The sequence below is a fragment of the Schistocerca gregaria genome, unplaced genomic scaffold (genome assembly GCF_023897955.1).
Source record: "Schistocerca gregaria isolate iqSchGreg1 unplaced genomic scaffold, iqSchGreg1.2 ptg000804l, whole genome shotgun sequence".
Classification (NCBI taxonomy): Eukaryota; Metazoa; Arthropoda; class Insecta; order Orthoptera; family Acrididae; genus Schistocerca; species Schistocerca gregaria.
This window is the reverse complement of record NW_026062172.1, coordinates 22,501-30,000: the sequence shown is the minus strand read 5'-3', so window position 1 is coordinate 30,000 and position 7,500 is coordinate 22,501. Positions and strand designations below refer to the sequence as shown.

General features: G+C 60.1%; 1 pseudogene; it reads right to left on the bottom strand.

The window, feature by feature from the left end:
* Positions 1–5,124: 5,124 nt before the first annotated feature.
* LOC126322266 (large subunit ribosomal RNA) overlaps positions 5,125–7,500 on the bottom strand; it is a 2,992-nt pseudogene continuing 616 nt past the window's right edge.

Sequence of the window (7,500 nt, the reverse complement as noted above, 5' to 3'; positions counted from 1 at the left end):
GTGACTGCCATCGATCTTCCTTAGGGTCGACAGGACCGTCGGTGACCGAACTTTTGACACGGCAATCTTGTACGGTGTACCCCAGGGGTCAGCCGCCAGACTGTCACGAACAAAAGACTGCCAACTCTCAGTCCGTACTGTGTGCAGTGCCCGCTTAAACACGGCTTTGGCCCGCCTGTACCGCGCAAGCGTGGCCTCACGAATGTGATCGCCTACGCTGCGCTGGTAATGCCGCCGCGCTCTTCTGCATTCGCGTCGGAGACGCTGCAGCTCAGGGTTCCAAGGTGCCTTAGGCATTTTCCCTGTGTGGGCCAACGGGACTGCGCCTGTTGCTGCTGTCTGTATGGCCGCCGTCAGATCTTCTGCAGCTTTGTCAACGTCCACAACGCGATCCATTGGCCAATTCGGTATCACTAGATTACCTCTTAGTCGATCCCAATTAGCCTTTCGCCAGTTGTACTTGACGGTGCCGTTCACCTGGTCTTCAGGAGGAGGCTCCCCATCATAGGCTACAGTGAATGTGATCAGATTGTGGTCACTTAGTGTCATTCCCCGCCATACCTTCCAGTTCTCCGCACGGAGATGCTCGTGTGCACTCTTTAGTGTCACATCGATATTCGAGGTCGCTCCACGGCGGCCTTCGAAAGTTGGTGGGAAGTTTGGTCGGTTCAGCACTTCTAGTCTGAGCTCGTGAATTGCTTCAGCGAGTCTCTCACCTCGCCTGGCGGCGCGTCGAGCACCAAGAGGCGTGATGTCACTGTGCCATAGGGGTGACATGGCATTTGCGTCCATTGTGCAAATCAGCAAGTCATTGCGGTAGAACCCAACCGCCTCTTTTAACTGGTCGATATACGGTCTTTCTCTGTGCCTGTACTGAAAGTACATATTTAGCACGAAAAAGGTGAAATCGCCAGTATTTATCTCAGCTAACACCATGCATCTGTTGCTTAGGTGCGCCACTTTGACTGCTCTGAAGGAACGATTTAGCACAACAATTGCTGCCATAGGATGCTCTCCCCCAGCCAGGATCTGAGCTGTTGTCGGCATATATCGGATCTTTCCGTCCCTAGAGTAGGGCTCTTGCAGACATAATATGTCTAGAGACTCCTCCTCCGCTCGGCGTCGTACCTCCTGCATCACCGCTTGCGTTCGCGCGCAGTTCAGCTGTCCTATCTTAACCGACATTGGCATTGTGATTTTTCACAGTCCGGTCGGGGACAGGAGAGGTAGCGGCCGGAATGGAGACGGTTGACGAGAGGTCTTGTCTCCCATAGTCTGTCCGCTGGATTTTGCGTTGAGTGAGAATCCTGTAGTAGGCACACTCTTTGCCTGGCGTTTCGCATGTGCGATTACGCTTTTTGCACGGGATACAGACCGCTCGGTCCCCCGCTTTTCTACAGTCCTTCCTCATGTGGCCGTTCTCGCCACAGTGCCCACATGTTATTATACTCGGGTCCTGCTTGCAGAACCTTACCGAGTGGTTCACATCCTGGCACCGCGTGCAAACGACTAAGTCCAGGTAGTCGTCAACCGGCATGGACTCAAAGCCCATGTACAGTCGCTTCTGCCTCAGAATCGCGACTCTGAGTCTGGGGCTTACTTCCACCACGAGATGTGATGTTTGTTTGCCCCTTGGCCCAGTCCGGAACTTCGGCTTAAACTCCTGGCGAAACTGTGTTTCGGAAAGTCCTCCAAGGTCGTTTTGCTTTCGAGTTAGCTCAACCACAGCTTCATTCTTCATGACACATGGTACATGATATATGATTATCTGCGGATTGAGCTTTTTCGGCAGTTCGCACTTGAGTGCTTCTGTCAGTTTGTTGTTAGCTAGAAGCTTCTGGCGATCAGTCTCAGACGCCACATCTACGATGAGCGTCGGGCCGTTTGTGGCGACCCGTGAGAACTTCACACCTTCAACCTCAGGCTTGACCAGGGAGGTGAATTTCTTTCTCACTTCTGCGCCAGTTTCATTGCCCTTGGACTTGATGAAGAGCGTTGCCTTCTCAGTCAGGGCTTTGGTTATCATCGCCTGCGTTTTCCGTTCTGGTATGGGTGGAGCGGCGGCAACTTGTGCAAAGGTCTTGGGTGGCGCCGTGGGCACCGCCTTCGTCCTCGCCAGCTCCTCCTCCAAGGCTTCCACCCTTCCGGTGAGGGCCGACTGCGCCATGGCCCAATCAAACAACTTAGCTCTCAGTTGTCTCTTAAAGTCCCCCAGATTTCCCTCCTCGACCAGTTGTCCCGGTTTTAGAGAGTCGTCCACGAGCTTCAGGACGTCCTCGAGCCGCGTCGCGATAAGCTTCACGGTCGCAAGATCGCTTGGGCTTGCCTTGTATCGGGACGTGCCGTCATCGACTGGGCCGCCAGGCTGTTGTCCGGCTACCTGCGCCGAGTCCGGCTGCTTGTTCGGTTTCCGCTTCTTCCGTCGTGTCCGGGACTTGCGTCTCTCGGCACCCGACATTGGTGAAGAGGCGCGGCTACTGCTGGCGCTTTCCCCGACTGGGCCGCTGGGCAGTTGCCCGGCTACCTTCGCCGGTTTCGGCACACTTTTCGCCGTCTCCGGCAGTTGAGACTTCGGCCGTGGGGCCGCCGTCTCTCCCGCCGGGCGAGTCTGGGTGAGCTTGCCGGTGCCGACTGGGCCGCTGGGTCTTTGCCCGGCTACCTGCGCCAGCTTTGGCTCGCTCGCAGCCTTCCCCGCCGGCGGTGTCGTTGGCCGCGAGGCCTTCGTCTCCGCCTTCGGTTCGGACTTCCCCGTTGCGCCTTCCCCGACTGGGCCGCCGGGCTTGCGCCCGGCTACCTGCGCCGGTTTCGGCTTGTCTCCCGCCTTAGGTGCCGCTTTCGGCGCCGGCTGGCGGGGTGGCGGCATCAGATCGGTTACAGCGTCCGCACTCAGCGATCTCTGCCGGAGCAGTTTTCGCAGGTGTTTCTTCTGCTTCCTCACTTTTGCCTTCCGTTCTTTCTCACTGTCACTTTCACTCGCGTCTGCAAGCGTCCGTGCCAGCGTCTCGCTTGCTGCAGTCTTAGCGCTCCGTGCACGAGGTGTACGGAGCTCCAATTCTGGCTCGCTAAGCGCGGGGTCATGGTCTTCTGGCCTATGGGCCTCCGACTGCCCTTGTGTTGGGAGTTCGTCTTGACACGGAGTGTCAGACTCGTCCCCTGAATGGTTGGTGTTGTGACTCCGCGACGGCCCACCAGTTCCGTCGGGACAAGGTTGATTGAGAGAAGCCATGTGGTTCCCACGATCAGCTAGGGATATAAGTGGTCCACCCAGGCGTTGCCCCGCCCACCTGAGTAAGCCTTATACAACAGAGGGTCGGCCGGTCCTCTGAGGTGGCTGACTCACGACTGTTCACAACTCAACAGCCTTGCGCCCCATAGCCGCCAGCTAACGCAGAGGGTGAGGGGTGATTATAGAGATTGTCCTTCTCTTGCCCAGGCGGTTAAGCCAAGACTCCGGTCCGAAACACGCACGACGTTCCACTGCGCGCCTCACAGCGGTCGTTGAAGTACGTGTCTCAGATTACGGACGGCGCTGGTAGCGCTTGCCAGCACCGGGCTCGGGCACCCCGGGTTTGCCAGGCCCGTACGTCGGCTGTATTAGCCTTCGTCCCTGTGGTCGTGGTCTTAGACCACTCAGGAGCATCCTCCTGGGGGCAGCTCCCGGTGACTTCCACGTTGCGAAGGCCGATGCCGGCCTCCACTCCGCAGTTATACACCAAGGAATCCTCCGAGCGAGGCCGGGTCGCCGCCCGCGTTGCATCCTCTGAAAGTCAGAGGGCGCTTCGCAGTCAGCGCCCTTCCCCGCGCGTGGACATCGGCCTGCTTCCGCTTTGGCCCTCAAAAGTGAGAGCCTTGGTTTCCGCAGGAACGATGACCGCCCTACTCCCCACTGTGCTTTGTGCGCCAACCGCACACGCCAACCACAACCAACATAACATGTGGCCGGGCGGCGCCGCTAAGTTGTCCGGGCGCGGCCGGCGGAGCCGGGCGCAGCCGGGCCCGCGCCCGCCGCCAGCGTAGCCGCGAGAGCGGGCTGTCAGCCAGAGGCCGACCGCCCGCCCAGCGCCAGCCAGCAGCGCGCGCATCGCCCGGCCGCACCCGGCCCCGCGCAGCGCAGCCGACACGGCAGCGCGCAAGCGCACAGCCCGACCGGCAGCCAAGACCCGCCACTACCCCGGCCAACCGCGCCGCGCCCGGCTAGCGCCGGGCGTTCACGCGCGAGGCCGGGGCCACAGCAGGACCCGCCGCCAGCGAGCCGCGCGAAGCGCACCGCCGTGCGCACAAGTCCAGCAGTAGCGCGCCAACTCACGTCGACACACTCCGCTGCACGCGCACGCACTACGTACGAGCTTGGATACTAGACTTAAGAGTCCGACACCTACAAGCGCTCGCAGTAGTGGGAGACGCGCACTCGGCCGGAAAGGGTCGATGTTCGATCCAACCGCCTCGTGCAGACGTCTCCTTGTGGGGAGTATACCTCCCGTGGCACTTGTGTCATGGAGCTCAGCATTCCACGGCCGATAAGTCAACCGCGATAACGCCTTGCTCCTGCTGTGGGGAGTGAGTTCCGTAGCGCGCACAGGCAGAGACGGAAACACATCCTCTCAGAGAGCGTGAAATGACTTTAACGCAAAAGCGGCGCCCGCCGCACCCCAGCCAGGGCCAGGGCGCAGCGGGCGCCGCCCCAGCAAAAGCGGCGCCCGCCGCATCCGAGCCGAAGCCGAGACACAGCAGACGCCACCATCGCATGGAGCCGCACCACGCCGCAGCCCGGCCGAAGCCGAGGCACAGCAAGCGCCGCCTTAGTAAAAGCGGCGCCCGCCGCACCCCGGCCAAGGGCCGAAGCACAGCAAGCGCCGCTATAACTTGTAAGTGCCATTCGCCAGTGAGCAAGGATACTAGACCGGAGTCCGACACCTTATCGCTCACGGCGAGCAAGGCTGCAGAGCCCGGTTTGGAGGGGCCAGTTGCCCAGTCCCACCGCATCCGAGCTTGCGCCCTGCACGGGAGTCGCCCTTCTCTCATTGGTTTCACCGGTTGCCCGGCTACTCGCATCTTACACCACGGGGAGGTTGAGAGATCGGACATTTAGCCGCCCGTCTTCTACCAGTATAGGTGGACTCCACCACTGGTTAGACAGCATAACGGCCTTCGTAAGATAGTAGATAGGGACAGCGGGAATCTCGTTAATCCATTCATGCGCGTCACTAATTAGATGACGAGGCATTTGGCTACCTTAAGAGAGTCATAGTTACTCCCGCCGTTTACCCGCGCTTGCTTGAATTTCTTCACGTTGACATTCAGAGCACTGGGCAGAAATCACATTGCGTCAACACCCGCTAGGGCCATCGCAATGCTTTGTTTTAATTAGACAGTCGGATTCCCCCAGTCCGTGCCAGTTCTGAGTTGATCGTTGAATGGCGGCCGAAAAGAATCCGCGCACCCGCGCGCCCCCGGAGGAGCACGCTAAGGCGGACGCGGCCTCGCAGCAAGGAAGATCCGTGGGAGGCCAAGGCACGGGACCGAGCTCGGATCCTGCACGCAGGTTGAAGCACCGGGGCGCGAACGCCGCGCAGGCGCGCGCATCCTGCACCGCCGGCCAGCACGAGGCCAACCAACGGCGAGAGCAGACCACGCCCGCGCTAAACGCCCGCACTTACCGGCACCCCTACGGCACTCACCTCGCCCAGGCCCGGCACGTTAGCGCTGACCCACTTCCCGACCAAGCCCGACACGCCCCGATCCTCAGAGCCAATCCTTATCCCGAAGTTACGGATCCAATTTGCCGACTTCCCTTACCTACATTATTCTATCGACTAGAGGCTCTTCACCTTGGAGACCTGCTGCGGATATGGGTACGAACCGGCGCGACACCTCCACGTGGCCCTCTCCCGGATTTTCAAGGTCCGAGGGGAAGATCGGGACACCGCCGCAACTGCGGTGCTCTTCGCGTTCCAAACCCTATCTCCCTGCTAGAGGATTCCAGGGAACTCGAACGCTCATGCAGAAAAGAAAACTCTTCCCCGATCTCCCGACGGCGTCTCCGGGTCCTTTTGGGTTACCCCGACGAGCATCTCTAAAAGAGGGGCCCGACTTATATCGGTTCCGCTGCCGGGTTCCGGAATAGGAACCGGATTCCCTTTCGCCCAACGGGGGCCAGCACAAAGTGCATCATGCTATGACGGCCCCCATCAACATCGGATTTCTCCTAGGGCTTAGGATCGACTGACTCGTGTGCAACGGCTGTTCACACGAAACCCTTCTCCGCGTCAGCCCTCCAGGGCCTCGCTGGAGTATTTGCTACTACCACCAAGATCTGCACCGACGGCGGCTCCAGGCAGGCTCACGCCCAGACCCTTCTGCGCCCACCGCCGCGACCCTCCTACTCGTCAGGGCTTCGCGGCCGGCCGCGAGGACCGGCCATGACTGCCAGACTGACGGCCGAGTATAGGCACGACGCTTCAGCGCCATCCATTTTCAGGGCTAGTTGCTTCGGCAGGTGAGTTGTTACACACTCCTTAGCGGATTCCGACTTCCATGGCCACCGTCCTGCTGTCTTAAGCAACCAACGCCTTTCATGGTTTCCCATGAGCGTCGATTCGGGCGCCTTAACTCGGCGTTTGGTTCATCCCACAGCGCCAGTTCTGCTTACCAAAAGTGGCCCACTTGGCACTCCGATCCGAGTCGTTTGCTCGCGGCTTCAGCATATCAAGCAAGCCGGAGATCTCACCCATTTAAAGTTTGAGAATAGGTTGAGGTCGTTTCGGCCCCAAGGCCTCTAATCATTCGCTTTACCGGATGAGACTCGTACGAGCACCAGCTATCCTGAGGGAAACTTCGGAGGGAACCAGCTACTAGATGGTTCGATTAGTCTTTCGCCCCTATACCCAGCTCCGACGATCGATTTGCACGTCAGAATCGCTACGGACCTCCATCAGGGTTTCCCCTGACTTCGTCCTGGCCAGGCATAGTTCACCATCTTTCGGGTCCCAACGTGTACGCTCTAGGTGCGCCTCACCTCGCAATGAGGACGAGACGCCCCGGGAGTGCGGAGGCCGCCGCCCCGTGAAGGGCGGGGAAGCCCCATCCTCCCTCGGCCCGCGCAAGGCGAGACCTTCACTTTCATTACGCCTTTAGGTTTCGTACAGCCCAATGACTCGCGCACATGTTAGACTCCTTGGTCCGTGTTTCAAGACGGGTCGTGAAATTGTCCAAAGCTGAAGCGCCGCTGACGGGAGCGATTATTCCGCCCGAGAGCATCCCGAGCCAACAGCGGCGCGGGTCCGGGGCCGGGCCAGGTAGGTCCGTCATCCGGGAAGAACCGCGCGCGCTTGCCGGGAGCCCGAGCGCCCAAAGGGGCGAATCGACTCCTCCAGATATACCGCCGAGCAGCCAGCCAGGACACCGGGGCTCTGCCCAACAGACGCGAACCGAGGCCCGCGGAAGGACAGGCTGCGCACCCGGGCCGTAGGCCGGCACCCAGCGGGTCGCGACGTCCTACTA